The sequence below is a fragment of the Syngnathoides biaculeatus genome, chromosome 21 (assembly GCF_019802595.1).
Source record: "Syngnathoides biaculeatus isolate LvHL_M chromosome 21, ASM1980259v1, whole genome shotgun sequence".
Taxonomy (NCBI): domain Eukaryota; kingdom Metazoa; phylum Chordata; class Actinopteri; order Syngnathiformes; family Syngnathidae; genus Syngnathoides; species Syngnathoides biaculeatus.
The window spans coordinates 2077948-2097053 of record NC_084660.1 but is presented as its reverse complement, the minus strand read 5'-3'; the positions used below and the strand labels follow the sequence as shown (position 1 = coordinate 2097053).

Genomic DNA, 19106 nt, shown 5'->3' with positions numbered 1-19106 from the left:
CGGCACCTCGAGTTGGGGTGCGGGGCTCCGCACGGACTGTTTTTGTTGTTGCTCTTCCGGAGTGACGAGTTCACAGAGTTCCGCCCGTTATGCGAGGAGTGTTTTGATGTCTGCCAATAAAACAAGTTTTGTTCCTGTGTCCGACACTCCGACTCCTTTTAACCGGCGCTACACCATCGATCGTTAATTTACTCCGCGGTATTGAGGTAGTTTGTATACAATATTGTCAAACAACCTTGTTGAATGTGGCTTTCAACAACGCACTCGTGTAAGTAAAATTTTCGTTATTTTTTTTTGTAAAAATGTTTTAATGTTAACATTCTTCTTTCGGACTTTCAGAAAGCGCATGAAAGTATATCGAGCGTTTCCTCGATGCCATGTTTGATGTTTCTTTGATTTATCTGAATGTTCTTTTGAGTCCAACTTTACTCTAACAGCGAAACTTGAAAAAAGTGGAAATGATGTTGAAAAAATAGCGCAATGTGGAGTACCGGAACCGGAAGAAATGATTGGAAATTTTAACCGATTTCGAAAGTCCGATTACGGTTTCGGTACGGCTCACGCAGGATTTCCTGGATTTGGTTGTCGAACTCGAGCACGTGGGCAAGGTTTCCCCTACAAGGGTGGACCTTAAGGAGGAATGTTTAATAGATGTCTGCAGGGTAGACCTGGCCAAAAAGTTCAAGGTGTACAAGATGTCAGGTGAGTGTGTGCAATACTGATTTAGTACTAGTAGAACCAACTGAACTACTCAAGTTTGCAAAAATTGCACAATTTCACCAAAGTCCTTTTTAATCCTTAAAATGCTTGAGACGTTATACACTCAGCAAGTGTGCCGGATTCCCATTTAATGATGGGTTGTGGTGTTTACATAATTCACCCGCGGGACCTCGAGTTGGGGTGCGGGGTTCCGCACGGACTGTTTTTGTTGTTGCGCTTCCGGACGAAAGGTTAACAGAGTTCCCGCCGTTTTGCGAGTAGTTTGGTGATGTCGAACAATAAAGCAAGTTCTGTTTCTGTGTCCGACACTCCGCCTCCGACTCCTTTTCTCCGGCGCTACACTGGTGACCCCGACGTCAGTCCCGGCGTTTTCGAGACTGAAACGAACATGGCAACCGCCATCCTCAAATTGCCGGAGTTTTGGGAGACGTCCGCGGCAGCGTGGTTCGCACAGACTGAGGCTCAGTTCGCCCTCCGCGGGATCTCAGATGATTCCACGCGTTACTACCACGTTGTCTCAGCACTCGGGAGCTCAACGGCGGCCAGAGCAGTGAACTTCATCACCTCTCCCCCGGCCCGAGATAAGCATGCTGGGATCAAGGCTCACCTTCTCAAGGTTTTTGAACTTTCACGGCCGGAACGTGCCCGACGTCTGTTGGCTATTAATGGACTGGGGGACAGCAAACCTTCCGAACTCATGGAAATGATGCTAAACCTGCTGGGCACGGAAGAGCCCAATTTCATTTTCATGGAACTGTTTCTCAGGCAAATGCCACCGCATGTTCAGACGGCGCTCGCGAACAGTACTATCACTGAGCCCCGGGCCCTGGCCGAGGAGGCCGACCGTTTCTTCCTGGCAACCCAGCGCTTCTCCCCTGAGACGCTGGCCGCGACGCGCAGTTACTCACCTTCGGGCGCGGGGGTGGCATCCAGCAGGGGCCCCTTCGGCACCGACGGCCGTGCTGGCACAGGCTTGTGCTACTTCCATGCCCGTTTCGGTGCGAAAGCGAAGAGGTGCCGCGCCCCTTGCAACTACGACGCGTCGGGAAACGCCAAAGCCCACGTTTCGCAGCGGCCGTGAGCGTGGGCGCGAAGAGCCGGCTGCTATTCGTCAAGGACAACCTTTCCGGGCGCAAATTCCTTTGTGACACCGGCGCCCAGAGGAGCGTCCTGACGGCCACTGCGGAGGACGCCGCTGGCGGGACTCATGGGCCACCCCTACTGACCGCTAATGGCTCCCCTATCCGCTCTTATGGCATGAGGACTGTGGACTTGTGTTTCGGGAGTCAGCGCTTCACATGGGACTTTGTCACTGCGGATGTCTCATTCCCTCTCCTCGGCGCTGATTTTTTTTGTGCCCACGGGCTGCTGGTGGATGTTAAGAGGGGCCGTCTGGTGGATGCACTGACTTTTTCCACGGTTGCCTGCGTCCGCAATGAGGCGACTTATGGTGGTCTCTCCAGTTCGCTATCGGACGGCACCAAGTACCAACTCCTCCTTGGTGAGTTCCCTGCCTTGACACGGCCCACTTTCTCCTCTACCACGACTAAACATGGGGTCGAGCACCACATTGAGACCAAGGGCCCCCCGATCCACGCGAGGGCCCGACGGCTTGATCCAGAGAAGCTAGCAGTCGCTAAGTCCGAGTTTGCCAACATGGAGCGTCTGGGCATCGTCCGCCGCTCGGATAGCCCGTGGGCCTCGCCACTACACATCGTCCCTAAACCGAGTGGTGGGTGGCGACCGTGTGGTGACTACCGCCGCCTTAACGACGCCACTACGCCCGACCGCTACCCTGTTCCACACATTCAGGACTTCTCAGCCCACCTGGCAGGCAAAATCTTGTTCTCCAAGGTCGACCTGGTGCGCGGTATCACCAGGTTCCCGTGCACCCCTCAGACGTTCCCAAGACAGCAGTAATCACTCCGTTTGGACTGTTCGAGTTTCTGAGGATGCCGTTTGGTCTTAAAAACGCGGCACAATCTTTCCAGCATTTAATGGATTCTGTGCTCAGGGACTTGCCATTTGTGTTCGTCTATTTGGATGACATCCTCGTCGCCAGCTCCTCGGAGGATGAACATCTGATGCACCTCCGCGACCTCTTCGCAAGACTTGAGCAGCATGGCCTGATCATCAACCCGGCAAAGTGTGTTTTCGGGGTGCCCTCTATCCAGTTCCTCGGGCACCTCATAGACAAGAACGGCGCCGCCCCCCTTCCGGCAAAGGTGGAGGCCGTCTCCGCTTTTCCCCGACCTCGCTCGGCTCGGGGCCTCCGGGAGTTCCTGGGGATGGTGACTTTCTACCACCGGTTCATCCGCCGGGCGGCCCACATCATGCGCCCGCTCTATGAGGCTCTTAAAGACAAGGCCCCCAACCGGGACGTTGAATGGACGGCCGAGAGGATGGAAGCCTTCGAGGCTACGAAGGCCGCACTGAGTCGTGCCGCTATGCTGGCTCACCCGACCCACGGGGCCCCTGTCGCTCTCACTACCGATGCATCGGACTACGCTGTTGGAGCCGTATTCGAACAGTGGGTCGGCGGCGCCTGGCAACCGCTTGCCTTTTTCAGCCGTCAGCTGGTCCCCAGGGAGCGCAAATACAGCACGTTCGATAGAGAGCTCCTCGGCCTCTGGCTGGCGATCCGCCACTTCCGCTCCCTATTGGAAGGCCGTGAGTTCACGGCATATGTGGACCATAAACCCCTCACTTTCGCCATGTCCAAGGTGGCCGAGCCGTGGTCCGCCCGCCAGCAACGCCAACTGTCGTTCATCTCTGAGTACACTACGGACATCCAACACATCGCCGGCAAATCCAATGTGGTCGCGGACTGCCTCTCCAGGGCGATCGTCGGCACTGTGCATCTGGGTCTCGACTACTCCCGCATGAGCGCAGACCAGGCCTCGGACCACGGGGTGCAGGCCCTCAAGACTTCTGACACGGGTTTGCGCCTGGAGGAAGTCGCGGTTGGTGACTCGGGCGTCAGGTTGCTGTGCGACCTCTCGGCTGACCAGCCTCGGCCGCTGGTCCCTGCAAACTGGCGAAGAGCTGTTTTTGAGGCGGTCCACAACCTCTCCCACCCCGGAAGGAAACCGTCCGTGAGGCTGGTGGCCCAGAAGTTCGTGTGGCGCGGTCTCAAGAAAGATGTGCAGGCCTGGGTCGACTCGTGCGTGGCCTGTCAGCGGGCTAAGGTGCATCGCCACACAAAAGCCCCCTTGGAGCCCTTTGCTGTCCCCGAGAGGAGGTTTGACCACGTCAACGTTGACTTGGTAGGTCCACTTCCTCCCTCGCACGGATTCACCTACTTGCTCACCATGGTGGACAGGACGACCCGCTGGCCCGAAGCCGTTCCCCTCTCCTCGACAACGTCGTCAGACGTGGCCTGGGCGTTCATCGGCACGTGGGTTGCACGCTTCGGGACACCGTGCGACCTTTCTTCAGATCGTGGCCCTCAGTTTACCTCTGAACTCTGGAACGCAGTCGCTGAGAGTTTGGGGGTCAAGCTGCACCGCACTACCGCCTATCACCCCCAGGCGAACGGTCTTTCCGAGCGGTTCCACCGCTCCATGAAAGCAGCCCTGCGTGCCGGCTTGACGGACGGCAACTGGTTGGATAAGCTCCCGTGGGTCATGCTCGGCCTCAGGTGCGCCCCCAAGGAGGACCTGTTGTCCTCATCCGCCGAACTCGTCTACGGCCAGCCACTGCGGGTCCCCGGCGAATTCATCCCGGACGCCACAGCGCCCTGGTCCGCAGCCAGGCAACGGTCCTCCCCCTGCTGGAGGCCGCAAAAGGGTTTGCGCCGGTTCCCACGTCGCAACATGGCACCCCAGCTGCCCGGCTGCCCCGTCACCTGCGCTCTGCGGATTTTGTGTTTGTTCGTCATGACGCCCACCGTGGACCTCTCCGCCCCCCATACGACACGGGCCGTTCAGGGTCCTGGAGCACGGGGATAAGAGCCTGCTCGTGGACATTGGCGGCAGACCCGAGACTGTTTCCGTGGACAGGGTCAAACCCGCGCACCTGGACATTGCCCAGCCTTTGGGGTTGGCCCTCCCCCCGCATCGGGGTCGTCCCCCTTTGCCCTGTGCCCCTGCGCCCGCCGGGGTACCCTTGACCCCGCCTGAGCCCTTGTCCCGTGACTCAATGGACAGTGCGGCCCCGCCCCTCGGCCCCTGCAGTGCACACTCGCCGGGGTCGGGTCATCATCCCTCCACGGCACAAGGATTTTGACTATGGGTGAATTCTGGGGGGGCTTGTGTGGTGTTTACATAATTCACCCGCGGGACCTCGAGTTGGGGTGCGGGGTTCCGCACGGACTGTTTTTGTTGTTGCGCTTCCGGAGGAAAGGTTAACAGAGTTCCCGCCGTTATGCGAGTAGTTTGGTGATGTCGAACAATAAAGCAAGTTCTGTTTCTGTGTCCGACACTCCGCCTCCGACTCCTTTTCTCCGGCGCTACAGGGTCATGATTGTTTTTTTCACTGATGTCACATTTTTTTCCCGTGTTTCTCACACACCGCTGTGCGCCGCTCTCCGTTACTCTTTGTGTTTTGGTGTTTCACGGGCGTCTCGGTACTCAAGTACACAAGAGAGGACTTGCTAACATCAGAGAGCCTTCTTCTAACTTTTTTTTTGTTTGTTTTGACAACTCTCGCCAGTTCGCTGAAGCTTTTTCCAGAGTTGCTGGTCAATGCGCTCTTCAAAGCCTCGTGATCCGGTACACAAGTCCGGCTGCGTAAACGGGGACGTCGACTTACGGTTCCGTCGAAAGACCTTGGACGTTCTGCGGCTCTGTGCTTCACGGGGACTTGGCTTTGTGGACGAATGCCCGACGCTGCTATCGTGCTGCCTGGCCTCAACCTCCATCGTGCTAACAAGCTTAATCGATACTCTTTCCTGAAGGCCAAAGATTGTTTTTTGTTCGTCACTTGAAAGATTTGAGAATTTTGTGAAATACTGGATTTGTTTATTCTTTTGTCTTTCTGTTATTGTCATCAAATTTGAAACAAACTTTGCTTCGCTTTGCTTGTGGTAAACTAATATACAAGTTTTACTTTTTGCCTTTGACTTTTTACCGCTCTTCGTTTTCCGTGTTGGCATACAGGTAAGTGTTCCTCCTTTGTGATTTCTGTCACAGAGAGTAAAAGACCAAGGGCACAATACTGCACCTTTGTGACCGCAGTCCTGAGTCCCATGAGGCCAGGTAGCCTAATAGTCAGTCTGGGCTTGACGTGCTGTCGGTCGCGTCTTCAATAAATGCGCTTAGAAACATAATGTCGTCCACCTTGCCTATGTATGAGTAACGGCAGCTCAGTGATGGAAAATGGCCACCGTTCGAGGCAGCACAACGGGCGGCGTCACGTGAAAACAACCCACATATTATATTGGAATGTGGACAGTATTTGAAGAAACGCAATCTCACATTCACGTACCGTACGAAACCCAAATTGAAATGAAACTAATAATAGTCAACTGGTGAAATGATATTTTCCATCCGATTTCAGTCAACGCGCCAGCAGTGCCCAAGGAAGTGGTGCGCCACCCTTGCCAGGTAAGATTCATACCCAAACTATTTATAGAAATAAGTACATAACAATTTAATGTAGTATTTTGTGACTGCACTTTTGTGCATTTATTTTCGCCGCAACTGTACCTTGATGTTTTGTCTCTTGTTTTTATGTTACCAAAGATGTTCTTCAATTTTAATTTTATTCCATTTTATTGCACCTTGTGGAGACGCACTCATTTCATTGTATGCACAGCATACAATGACAATAAAGGCTATTGATTGATTGATTGATTGATTGGGACACCTGAAAACTATTCCTACCAAAGTTCATAGCACACAGCTTTTTAAAATGTCTTTTTAAGACGAAAAATTCAAGTGGTCTCGTCCAACATTTGTGATGTACTGTACGACATTAAATCACGGACTAAGACTTTTGTCCTACTTTTGTTGCTCTATTTGATCAACCCGTGTTGAATTTCAAACATGTCTCTGCTTGCATCCCTGTAGGAGAGTCCAGTCAGTCGGTACACATTCACCAGTGACCCCAGAGGGGAGCGCGTAATCATAGACTGCGTGGGGAATGACGGAGGTGAGTACAATCGGGCTATATTTCTGTTTTGTGTACAGTAGAACTTAGGGGTGGGAACTACAGTAGCGTATTTTCCACACTATCGGGAACACCTAAAAACCTTTAACTTTCTCAAAAGCCGACAGTGCGCCTTATAATCCGCTGTGCCTAATATATGAAAAAAGTTTTAAAACGGGCCATTCGTTGAAGGTGCGTCTTATAATATTTATAGTGCGTAAAATATGGCACCTTACACTTAGTGGTGAGCAAGTGAGGCCTCATGAAACAACACTGAGGCTTTTCTAATATTTGTGCTGAAAAAGATTCCAAGCCTAAACGCTTTGAAAATGGTGCGTTTGGTGTTTTTAAGGAAAATGGTTTGTCATTTGTGCACTTGTATGGTTGACTTGACTTTTCCTGTTAAAATATTTAAGCCCCCTATTTAAAAAAAAAAAAAACTTTAATAGCACTCGAGAATGTTGAACCTAATAAAAACTTACAGTAGTCAAATATTAAAATGAGAAGTAAAGAATTAGAATTTTTGCTTCAATCCAATCCAGTGGACATCTAATGTGTCCGGCTTGGTAAATTCGGGGAGAATACGACAGACATACGTGAAGCGAATAGTCACAAATACTTAATATTTATCATTTCTTTGCAGAGAATAATTCATTTATGCTTGAGAGTGTTTATGTATTCCGTCTGCTTATGTCGTTTCACTGTGTATCTCCAAATATCAGTTGCGTAGAGAGTTATAACACCGTGACACTTTTACTATTTTTTTCATCTCTGTGTGTTATTATTTTGTTATTAAAAGAGATTCAAACAGTTTTGTAATACAAAATCGATGCATCGAGGATTTTTAAAGGGTTGGCTGATCCAAATCATTTTGGTGACACTTTTTTTTTTTTTCCCCCTTCAGAGATGATGGCGAACACATTTAAGTCATTGCACTTCATTGTGACGCTGCATAAATGGCTAAACCTGGTCAAGACCGTCTCAACGCTCAGAAACGTCTTCCGAAGAACTCCGGACCGCAGCGGGGACGGCTTCGTCTGCTGCATCATCAGCCGGGCGACCGACAATCGCCTCCAGGCCACGGACCTGAACTGCGAAGGCCTCCGTCTGGAAGATGTCCGCCGCTTTTTCAACGGCGACGCCTGTCGGCAAGCCGAAACTGTTCTTCGTTCAGAGCGACACTGTGTCAGGGTTCCAACCCTGCGCTGTAGAGAACCGCTGGGATGACGGCTGGGAGACGGACGGTGGCGCCGGTCAGCCGAGACCCGATTGTCTCCCGTCAGATGCGGACGTGCTCTGGAGTCACTGCTCGACCGGAGAGCATCAACTGCAGCGAGGCCGACACCGTTCCGTTTACCTCGAGGCTTTGACGGACGGTACGTGCGCACACGCTACCTTGGAAAAGTGACGGCCAGCGCTTGAAATGTTATTATGAGCCCAAGTATCAGTAGACCCTTTACAATTGGACTTTATTTGACCTTCTCTCCACTTTGGAACGCACATCCAAAGGTTCTATTTTCAGATTTATTTACTTTTTTGGGCACACACCGCAACAAGGAGCTGAGCGGCAAAATTGATCCATGAAAATTTTCAAAGACGTCAACTTTAATGTCTGTGAATCTGCCATTTTGTCTATATCTCTGTTCCAAGCCGCCGGTGACACGCAGTACGGGATTGATTCATCCTCATAAAGCACAGGTGTCAAACTCAAGGCCCGGGGACCAGATCTGGCCCGCCGGATGATTTTATGTGGCCCACGGAGGCAAATCATATCTATCTACTTCCATGATTTTTTTATTTTTTTGTTGTTCAAATCCGTACCAAAATTTAAAATGGTCATATCATAAATGACAAGCATTTTTGTGTTACCAAACAACAGTAGTTGGGAAAAACCCATTAGCCTTGATTTCTGATTCCAAAACTAGTTCATAAATTTTCATGTGTAAATATGATGAATCAAAGATGTGAATGGTTTCACAGCTATAACGGCCCTCTGAGGAAAACCGCTAGTACAATGTGGCCCACGACAAAAATGAGTTTGACACCCATGGCGTGAAGGTTTAGACTTGGCTTTAGAGTACACGTGGCGCCAAAGCACTACTTCCAAATGAAGCTCCTCAACTTACTTGGCACCAAGATACTCTGCGGTGGAGGCTAAGCACTACTTTTGTCCATCCATCCATCCATCCAATTTCTTGGCTGCTTATCCTCACAAGGCTTGCGGGGAGTGCTGGAGCCTATCCCAGGTGTCAATGGGCAGGAGGCGGGGTAGACCCTGAACTGGTTGAACAGGCAATTGACCCCCTCCGTAGAAATACCGCAATCCGCGTCGCTGACCAATCAGAGGCCAGAGATCTGCATAAACCACGCCCCTTTTTGGCGTCCGCCGTTCCTTCAGACAACGTTGCATGGTCCAGTTTTGCTTTTGTTAGCCTTTGTTAGCCTAACCCAAATACACGATATATTTGGGTTCTTTAACAATAGATATGGTTAAGAGGTGTAGTCACGGACTTTGCAATAGTGACGACAGGTATCCTGAAAGGCAAGTTGGTGGAGTTCGATTCGTACCTTTTCCAAAACCGAAGACCCAGTACGAAAAATGTCGTCGATGGATCAAACTTTGAGGAAGCCCGCATGATCAACTGAATCCATCAACCAGAACAGATATGTTTGCACGAAGGTAAGCCCTATATTTGATTTTCAATACATGTCTCATATAAATGAATTAGCAGTTCTTCGCTCACGTAACATAGCGACGTGTGAATGATTGACACACTTGATCTGTGTTGAGCGATATTTTGCGATGATCTGACTGCACAAACGTGTTTCTGTTGGTGGCTCCCGAGCTAAGCTAAACCGAGACAACAAGACTGAAGGAAGGATGTTTGAGGACACTATAAAGTAGTGATTGTTCGTCTTTGGGTTATTAAATATTATATTATGTGGCTTCTCGGTCTTCCTCTGACTCCGGAAAGATCTCGCGCTAATATCGATGGTTTCTCCGTCGATATGCATGGAAATACCATTGAAATACCGCTCGCTGAAATACTTGAAGCCCTGCTGTCTGCTTTTCAACGATATTTCACTGTTAGCTAAGAATGCGAGTGAGAAATCAGCCGGTAAATCGGACAGTTTCGCTCTATTCTTTTCTTGCTGCGCCGATATTTTTGCTAATTGTTTGACTGACGTCGGCGCACGTGGCGTGACGTAACTTCAGGAGGCCTGGTTAAGTGCCCTGTACGGAGGGCTCAATTCAGCGGCGCAGGAGTGCTGTCTACTGACTGGGTCGCGGGGTATCTATCGATGCATTTTGTTTTGCTGCTTATCCCCACGAGGGTTGCAGGGTATCCATACATTTTCTTTTGCCGCTTATCCTCATAAGGGTTGCGGGGTATCTTTTTTTGCCGCTTATCCTCATGAGGTTAGCGGAGTAATCTGTCAATCCATTTTCTTTTGCTGCTTATCCTCATGAGGGTCACAGGGCATCTATCCATCAAGGGTTGTGGGGTATTATACATTTTCTTTTGCTGCTTATCCTCACGTGGGTCAAGGGATATCTATCGATCCATTTTCTTTTGCTGCTTATCCTCATGAGGGTCGCAGGGTATCTTTTTTGCTGCTTATCCTCACAAGGGTCGCGGGATATCTATTTTCTTTTGCCGCTTATCCTTATGAGGGTCGTGGGATATCTTACTATCTTTCCATTTTCTTTTGCCGCTTATTCTCACGAGGGTTGTGGGGTATTATAAATTTTCTTTTGCCGCCTATCCTCACGAGGGTCGCGGGGTGTCTATTTTTTTTTGCTGCTTATCCTCATGAGGGTCACTGGGTATCTACCTATTTTCTTTTGCCGCTTATCCTCATGAGGTCGCAGAGTATCCATCTATCTATCCATTCTTTTGCTGCTTATCCTCACGAGGGTCAGGGGGTATCTATCAATTTCTTTTGCTGTTTATCCTCATGAGGGTCATGGAGTATCAATCAATTTTTTGCTGCTTATCCTCATGAGGGTTGCGGGGTATCTATCAATTTTCTTTTGCCGCCTATCCTCACGAGGGTCACAGGGTATCATCCATCCATTTTCTTTTGCCGCTTATCCTCACGAGGGTCACGGGGTATCTCTCTATCCATCAATCCATTTTCTTTTGCTGCTTATCCTCACAAAGGTCACGGGGTATCTATGTATCTATTTTCTTTTGCCGCTTATCCTCATGGGGGTCGAGGGATATTTATCTATCTATCTATGGACTGGCCACCAAAAACTCAACACAAGAAGCTTAAATACGATACATAATTAACAAACGAGGTGCAGGTGAGCGGCATGACCACACCCTTGACAATAGCTTTCGTTTTAAATGCTTGATGAAGCTTTATCAGAGTTTTCATGAGGCAGGTATGATAATGATAACACATAATATTTCTGGAGAGAAAAAGAAGAAGGGTACTATGACCTCATTCTAACCTAGCTGCTATACAGTTCAGGCACAGAACGATCATTGTTCTAAACAAAACATTTTTAATGGGGTAATGCAAAATAAAAACAATTGTTTCCACTTATGACATGTCTACGTTACCTCCATCCAAAAGCCTTCAGGCAAACTCCACACATCAGTGAGCTAAAAATAAAATGAAATAAAAAAAGGCAACATATGTGTGTCCTTTGGATGGAGAATAATGGAGCAGTCTTGTGTCATTTTTACTTTGGGTCATCAGAGTGTTTTGTAATTTTTCCGGGTGTCGTCTCCTCAGCCCACTTTGTGTCCAGAGGAGAGAAACATCGCGGAGTGAATTCAATTCTCTTCACTTTGCTCCTTCTGCAGACGAGCGCTAGAAAACATTTTGTGTAATTATGCAACAAGCGTTTGGTTCGTGTGCCACTTTAGTCGAGTCTTGTTATGTCCATGTTCCATGTTTGGCCTCGTAATTATTGCACCTCTTTTCTGCATTTTTGGACTTTACGTGTTTTTTTTGTGCGTCTGCCTTTTTCGACTGCTTCCCTGTGTACGAACTCTGAAAGAATCAAACTCCCCTTGAAAATCATGTCCCTGCGTTTGGGTCCTTTCCATTGCCACATGCTCATGACAGGAGGCATCGTTGTTGTGTATGAGGATTAATTCAAGGGTTAGGGTTAACCCCAGACTGGTGGCCATCCAGGCCACCAAACACGAGGCGTCCGGGCGGACAGGTCAGGAGGACGACTTGGACGGCAAGCACCAGGGTCCCCACGGGGCGATTCGGGCGGACGACCTCTGTGAGGAACCAAACTGCGAGGCAGGAACCAGAACGAGGGAGGCCACTGCTCCGGACGAAAACCTCCCACGCCGTCGTTGCAAGACGACCAGGGATTGGTCGCCAACGAGGCCAGGTCCTGAAGCGGCTGGGCGAACTCAGGAGCGAAGTAGATGATGGAGAGCAGGACCAGAGCCATGACTGCCACCCCGAAGTCTCTCCAGCTCCTGGGTGGCTCCACACAGCTCCCCAGCGCCTGCTGGACAGGGACGTGAGAAGGCGGCGGCGCCATCGCCGCCCCCTCCTGGACAGGAACGTGAGAAGGCGGCGGCGCCATCGCCGCCCCCTCCTGGACAGGAACGTGAGAAGGCGGCGCCAGTACCGCCCCCTCCTGGACAGGAACGTGAGAAGGCGGCAGCAGCATCACCAACTCCACCTCCTCCTGGACGGGAGCGTGAGGCGGCTGGGGAACTGTCGCCACCTCCTGGACAGGAACGTGAGGGCGTGCCCGTCGCCGACAGAGCAGGAACGGGGAGCGACCGCGGGCCGGTCGCCGACAGAGCAGGAGTGTGGAGCGTCCGCGGGCCAGTCGCCACTGCCACTCCAGAGCACGGACGAGAAGCGGCTGTGGAGACGTCGCCACCTCCTGGACAGCAACGTGAGGCGGCGTCGGGTCGGTCCCCACTGCCACGTGAGCTTGCACTGCATCCGTTGAAACGGCAACGTGGGCGTGGCGCGGTGGCGAATCCGTTTCCAGGGCAACGTGAACCTGAGTAGGCGGAGAGTCAGTCGAAACTGACACGTGGGCATATCTCGGGAGCGGGTCAGTTCCAACTGCCGCGTGAGCTCTGCTCGGAACCGCCAACACTGCGACGTGCACTTGAGGTGGCGAGTCTGTTCCCACTGTGGCGTGCACTTGGCAAGGGGACGAGTCGGTTTCCACGGCAACGTGAACCTGAGCAGGCGGAGAGTCAGTCGAAACTGACGTGGGCGTGTCTCGGGAGCGGGTCAGTTCCAACTGCCACGTGAACCTGAGTCAGCAGCGAGTCCGTCGCCGTTGCGGCGTCAGCGTAGGTCGGCTGGTTCGCCAATCCTGCCGGACCTGGGCCGTGAGAGCCGCCATTCGGCGCTCTGCCGCTCTATCTCTGCCCGCATTTCGCGGCGGAACGCCTCGTGATTAGGCGGCTCCTCCTCCGTCCTGGCTGGAAGCTTCGCCACCTGCTGCGGGTCTGCCGGTCTCACCGTTGCCGGCAAGGAGTGGGAACGGTGTCTTCGTTGCAGCGCAGCGAGAGACACCAGGGAGCGCCCGGCCGGGGCGTCTCCTCTGTCCGCCACGCGGAGGTCCCGGGTAGATGGCCAATCGGGTTCCCTTTACCGATTAGTGTACTTGGATCTACCGGCGAAGTCGCTCGGGTGCTGGAAACACGGGGAGGCGGCGCAAACTGACTGGGGTGAAAGATCGGACGAGCAGATTCATATTCAAATTCGTCGGAGTCGTACTCAGGCAGCCGGTCATATACAAATCGTGGTCCTCCTCATATTCCGAAAAGTCAGAGTCCAGAAGATATATGAGCCGGACGGGTCGTGTTCGGGACGTATTCATACCTCACTGGCGGAGCGTAAGACACGGAAGTGGAGGACATCAGGGAGCCTACCCGGATTGGGCAGGCTTGGTCCTCCGGCAGACGGTCTACCTTGCGTCGGTCCCGGCGACGCCGGGTCTTTCCTGCTGGGTCCTGTACTGGCCAGTTCGTTCTATCACGTCCCATCCGAACGAGAGGTAGGACCCAAATGCAGGAACTCGGAAGACGCAAGGTAGTTCAAGAAGAGACACGTTTATTGTATGCAGAGTTCGGGGATCGAGCAGGCAGTCCGGTGCACGGGGAACAACGCAGGCAGAAGTGTCAAGGAGTCAGGCTTACAAGGTTGGTCGGAGAACGGACGAAGGTCGGTACGCACAGGTTCAGTCAGGAATACGAGAGTGCTGGAACGGGACATAAAGCTCAACGAACTGGCGGAGGACCAGTCGTCACCGGGTCCTATATATACGGGGGATGATCAGCCCGCATGAGGAGCAGGTGTGCGCCTCCCAATCAGCGCAGCCAGCGCGGGCACCTGCACAGCTCATGCTGAAGCGGCAGGATCATGACAGAAACGGGTCGCGAGTCCGATCATCATTGCAATATCGACATTAGAATGAATCCTGACAAATTTGAATTTATTGTACAATTTGTCTTTTATTCACAGTGTTTCTCTGCAAAGTTAAAAAAAAAAGTTCTTGATATTCATGATATTTTTCTTGTTTGGCTTCTCATGGATCAGACAGAGCAAAGTTTTAAACGGGGGTGAAAAACAAAGTGGAGGGACAGTGAAAAGATGACGAAATGATAAAGAATGAGAAGATGATGAAAGACTACACGAGTTGCAGTAAAGTTAAAGACATTGTAGATTACAATGACATTGTAAAGTACGGGGACAGTGATTAAATTCGATTGTTGTACGGGGTAGTAGTACTCCACCCTGTGGAAGAAGGACAGGAAAACATTGGACAGGATTGGATAGGACAAGAACCAGGTACTTGTAGGTCTTCGTCTTGTCCCATTTGGGGTCACCACAGGGTGTCATCTCAGATGAGCGCGTTTTTGTTGCACCTTTCTGATGCAACCCCTCTGCATTTTAGCCGGGGAGAGACGCTTCCAGCACCTGGTATTCCCAAGCGGTCTGGGAATTCCAGGGAATACTGGGAAGTACGAACCAGGGCCAAAACTGAGCTTCCGAAATCTGACATGATCGGGCGTTCTGAGGGTAGCATGGCCATAAGCTCTTGTAGATCTTGAAACCAAAGAAAATTCCATAATTTTTTTTTTTTGGTCATGATAACCACTAGCATCCTATCATGAACTTTGAAATGGAACTAGGAATTCTTCGACAATCATTGTGTGTTTCCACCATGGAAATTATTGACTAAATTGACTTTCGGGATAATTTATCCATGTCCAAAGGAAGACACTGCTAGTGGGGAGTCGTACTTTTGAGAGATTCAGCGCTTCATGAAGTTTCATCCAATTGGCCGAAACACTTTATTGCTTCATGTAATCGGCTGAAAAGCTTCATTGTTTCATAAAACCTGCTTTGGCCGTGAGTATATATTTTTTTTTTTCATGAACAAGTTTGGACTCAACATTTTCCCCACCAAAGCAAACACAAATTCTTTCTAATCAACAAGTGACTCTGGTGGGACTCAAACCCACAACTGTTGAATTACTACACTGTTGATCTAGAAGTCCAATGTGCTGTCCATTGCTCCACAGAGCCATCTGCTTATGAATTAATTTTTTTAACGACTTCAGGAGGCATCCTTCGCCACAGCTGCCACTCACATTGTCCAGCTGCCTTGTGTCATCCGCAAAGACCTCCAGGTTCCTAGGAAATACAGTTTCACCGGACCTGAAGTGGGAGATGAACACCAACTCCGCCCTCAGGAAGACCCTTCAGTGGATCTACTTCCTGTGGCTTCTGAGGAGCAAGGCCTGTTGAGGCAGTTCTACACAGCGGTCATCGAATCTGAACTGTGTTCCACCGTCACAGTCCGGTTTTGTGGTGCTCCAAAAAGCAACAAACCCTGACTGCAACGGACAACCAAAACTACTGAAAAGATTGTCAGTCCCCCCCACACCCTCTCAGACTTGCACACTGCCAGAACTAAAACAAGAAGAACACACAGGATCGTATCGGACCCCAACACATCCTGGTCACGGGCTCTTCCAGCTCCTTCCCTTGGGGTGGTGCTCCCGAACATCCATCAATTTTCTGAGCCACTTATCCTCACGAGGGTCGCGGGAATGCTGGAGCCTATCCCAGCAAACTTTGGGCGAAAGGCGGACGACACCCTGAACTGGTCACCAGTCAGTCGCTGGCCTCAAAGACCAAATTTAATTGAACACTAAAAAGACAATATATTCAATGATAAAACTGATCAACTTTGTTTTTAGCAACTAATCATGAACTTGGAATTTTATTGCTGCAACGTGTTCCCAAAAAATAGAGACAGGGTCCTGTTTACCTCTGTGTTACATAACTCTTCTTTGAACAACATTCAGTAAACATTTGGGAAATGAGGATGCAAATTGTTGAAGCTTTGTAGGTGGAATTCTTTCCCATTCTTGCGTGATGTGCAGCTTTAGCTGTTCAACAGTCCGAGGTCTCCATTGTCGTATTTTATGCTTCATAATGCGCCACATGTTTTTTTCAATGGAAAGAAGGTCTGGACTGCAGGTTAGGTTCGGGTTAGGGCACTCTTGCTTCAAAGCTCCTCTGTTGTCACACGTGGAGAATGTGCTTTGGAATTGCCTTACTGAAATTAGCAGGGATGTCCATGAAAAGGACTTTACTTGAATGGCAGCACGTGTTTCTCCAAAACCTGAATTTACCTTTCGGCATTAATGGTGCCTTCACAGATGTCAATAACAGTCCGGATGGTTCTTTTACTCTTTGGACACGAGGTCCACAATTTATAAAAAAAACAATTTGAAGCGGGGAGTCATTGGACAACAGAACACTTTTCCACTTTGCATCAGTCCATCTTTGATGAGCGTGAGCCCAGAGAAGCTGGCAGCATTTCTGGGTGCTCTGCTTTGAATAGTAGAGTTTTAAATTGCACGAATGTCGCGTAGAACTATATTAACTGGCAGTGGTTTTTCTGAAGTGTTCCTGAGCCAATGTGGTGGGATCAGTTTTTGATGCAGTGCCGCCTGAGGGATCAAAGGTCACAGGCATCCACTGTTGGTTTTTGGCCTTGCTGCTTCAGTCTGGTGATTTGTCCAGATACTCTGAACCTTTTGATGATATGATAGACGGTTGATGATGAAATCCCTAAATTCCTTGCAATTGTACGCTGAGGGCCATAATCGTATTTCCTCACACACTTGTTCACAAAGAGGTGAACTTTGGCCCATCAGTTTATCAGTTTGAACATTATATATCTTGTCTTTGTAGAGCATTAATTTAAATATAGGTTGAACATGATATTGCAAATCATTGTACAGTATTCTGTTTTGATTCATGTTTAAGACAACCTCCCAACTTCATTGTGTGTTTGTTAATGGGAATTTGACACCGGCACCGCTCTCAGCAACCCGGAACATTCGGTACCTCAGAGCATTGTGACTTTGTGTTCATGTCAGTAAAACTGACACATCCAATATGGCGGGCGTACAGACGCATCCCTAGCAATAACCAACACTTTCAGCAGTAAAGATGTCGGAAACGAAGGACGCTCTGTCTCTGGGGGTCACGGTGGGAGCTTCGGACTTTCCAAACGCCAAACACTAGTCCGGAGCTCGGACTGGTTGGTGCACTGCATGTCGTCATGACAACAGGATGTTTGACCTTGACCCCTTGAAAAGAACCACCCATTGGAGGTTTATTCTCGGGCTGCAAATTTTCTCTCCATTTGACACGTCCACAGCACCTGAGAGGTGGCTTTTATTATTCTCGTTTTGAAACTTCATTTTTTATAAGTAGTGATTTCATTTATTCGATTTTGGCAGGCTTGTTCGAATTAATCTCCTCTGTGGGGTGTCAAAATTAGCTTAGCGCCGCTTTCAAAGCATTTCTATTCTCTTCAATGGGGGAAAACAAATTTTGAGACGCAATTGACCCCTCCGTGGATATTGCGCAATCCGCGTCACTGACCAATCAGAGGCCAGAGATCTGCATAGACCAAAGCTCGTTTTTGCTCCCGCCATTTTCTCTGACAACATTGAATGGTCCAGTATAGGTTTAGTGAGCGTTTTATCGCGTATTTGGGTTATTTAACAAAAATATGGTTAAGCGGTGTAGTCACGGACTTTGTAATAGTGACGACAGGTATCCTGAAAGGCTAGTTGGTGGAGTTCAATTCGTACCCTTTCCAAAACCAAAGACCCAGTATGAAAAATGTCCTTGATGGATCAAACTTTGTGGAAGACCGCATCATCAACTAAATCCATCTAATCTCAACCGGAACAGAAGACCGAGTACGAAAAATGTCTTCGATGGATCAAACTTTGTGGAAGACCGCATGATCAACTGAATCCATCAACCGGAATAGATATGTTTGCACGAAGGTATGCCCTATATTTGATTTTCAATATATGTCTCATATAAATGAATTCGAAGTTCTTCGCTAGCGTAACAGTGCTACGTGTGAACGATTGACACACTTATTCTTTGTTGAGCGATTTCTAACGATGATCGGACTGCACAATTGTGTCGCTTTCTTGCTGGCTCGCGGCCGAAGCTTAACAAGACTGTGTTTGCACGAAGATATGCCCTAAATTTGATTTTTAATCCACGTCTCGTATAAATGAATGAGATGTGCTCCGCTAGCATAACATTGCTACGTGTGAATGATTGAATGAAATCAGAAGCATGGCGTCTCTCTCAGTTAAGAATGTATTGTATTTAGAATCGATAATATATCGTTGATTTGAATGAAATCAGAAGCATGGAGTCTGCCCGTCTAACAATGTGATGTATTGTATTGTATTTGCCATTTTTACGAATTGTTTGTCTTACGTCAGCGCACGTGGCGTGACGTCACTTCAGGAGGCCTGGTTAAGTGCACTGTACGGAGGGGTCAATTGTGAGGACGGCAAAGAAGAATCAGAAAAGCTGTCCACGATTCAAGGACCACCTGTGAAGATCTTAATCAGCGCTGCAATGATCCAAAGTAAAAACTGCTCCACTAATCTCCATCCAAAGGACACGCATATGTTGCCGTTTTTCTGTATTTTTAAATTTTTTCGCTCACTGATGTGTGTAGTCTGCCTTAAGGCTTTTATTTGGAGGTGACGTCGATGTAGGTAGCGTCTCTTTCTCTCCAGAAATATTACATATTTCACTATTCCTCTCATACCCGCCTCATGAAAACTGTTTCGTCAGCAATTTCAAACAATCGTGTTTGTCAGGGGTGTGGTCATGCTACTCACCTGCACCTCGTTTGTTAATTATGTCTTGTATTTAAGCTTCGTGTGTTGAGTTTTCGGTGGCCAGTCCGTGTGTGTGTGTGTCAGTTTACAAGCTTG

General features: G+C 49.4%; 1 pseudogene; it reads left to right on the top strand.

Annotated features, from left to right (window-relative positions):
• The first annotated feature begins 6215 nt into the window (after positions 1 to 6215).
• On the top strand, positions 6216 to 17775 carry LOC133494940 (CASP8 and FADD-like apoptosis regulator; annotated as a pseudogene).
• Positions 17776 to 19106: the final 1331 nt, after the last annotated feature.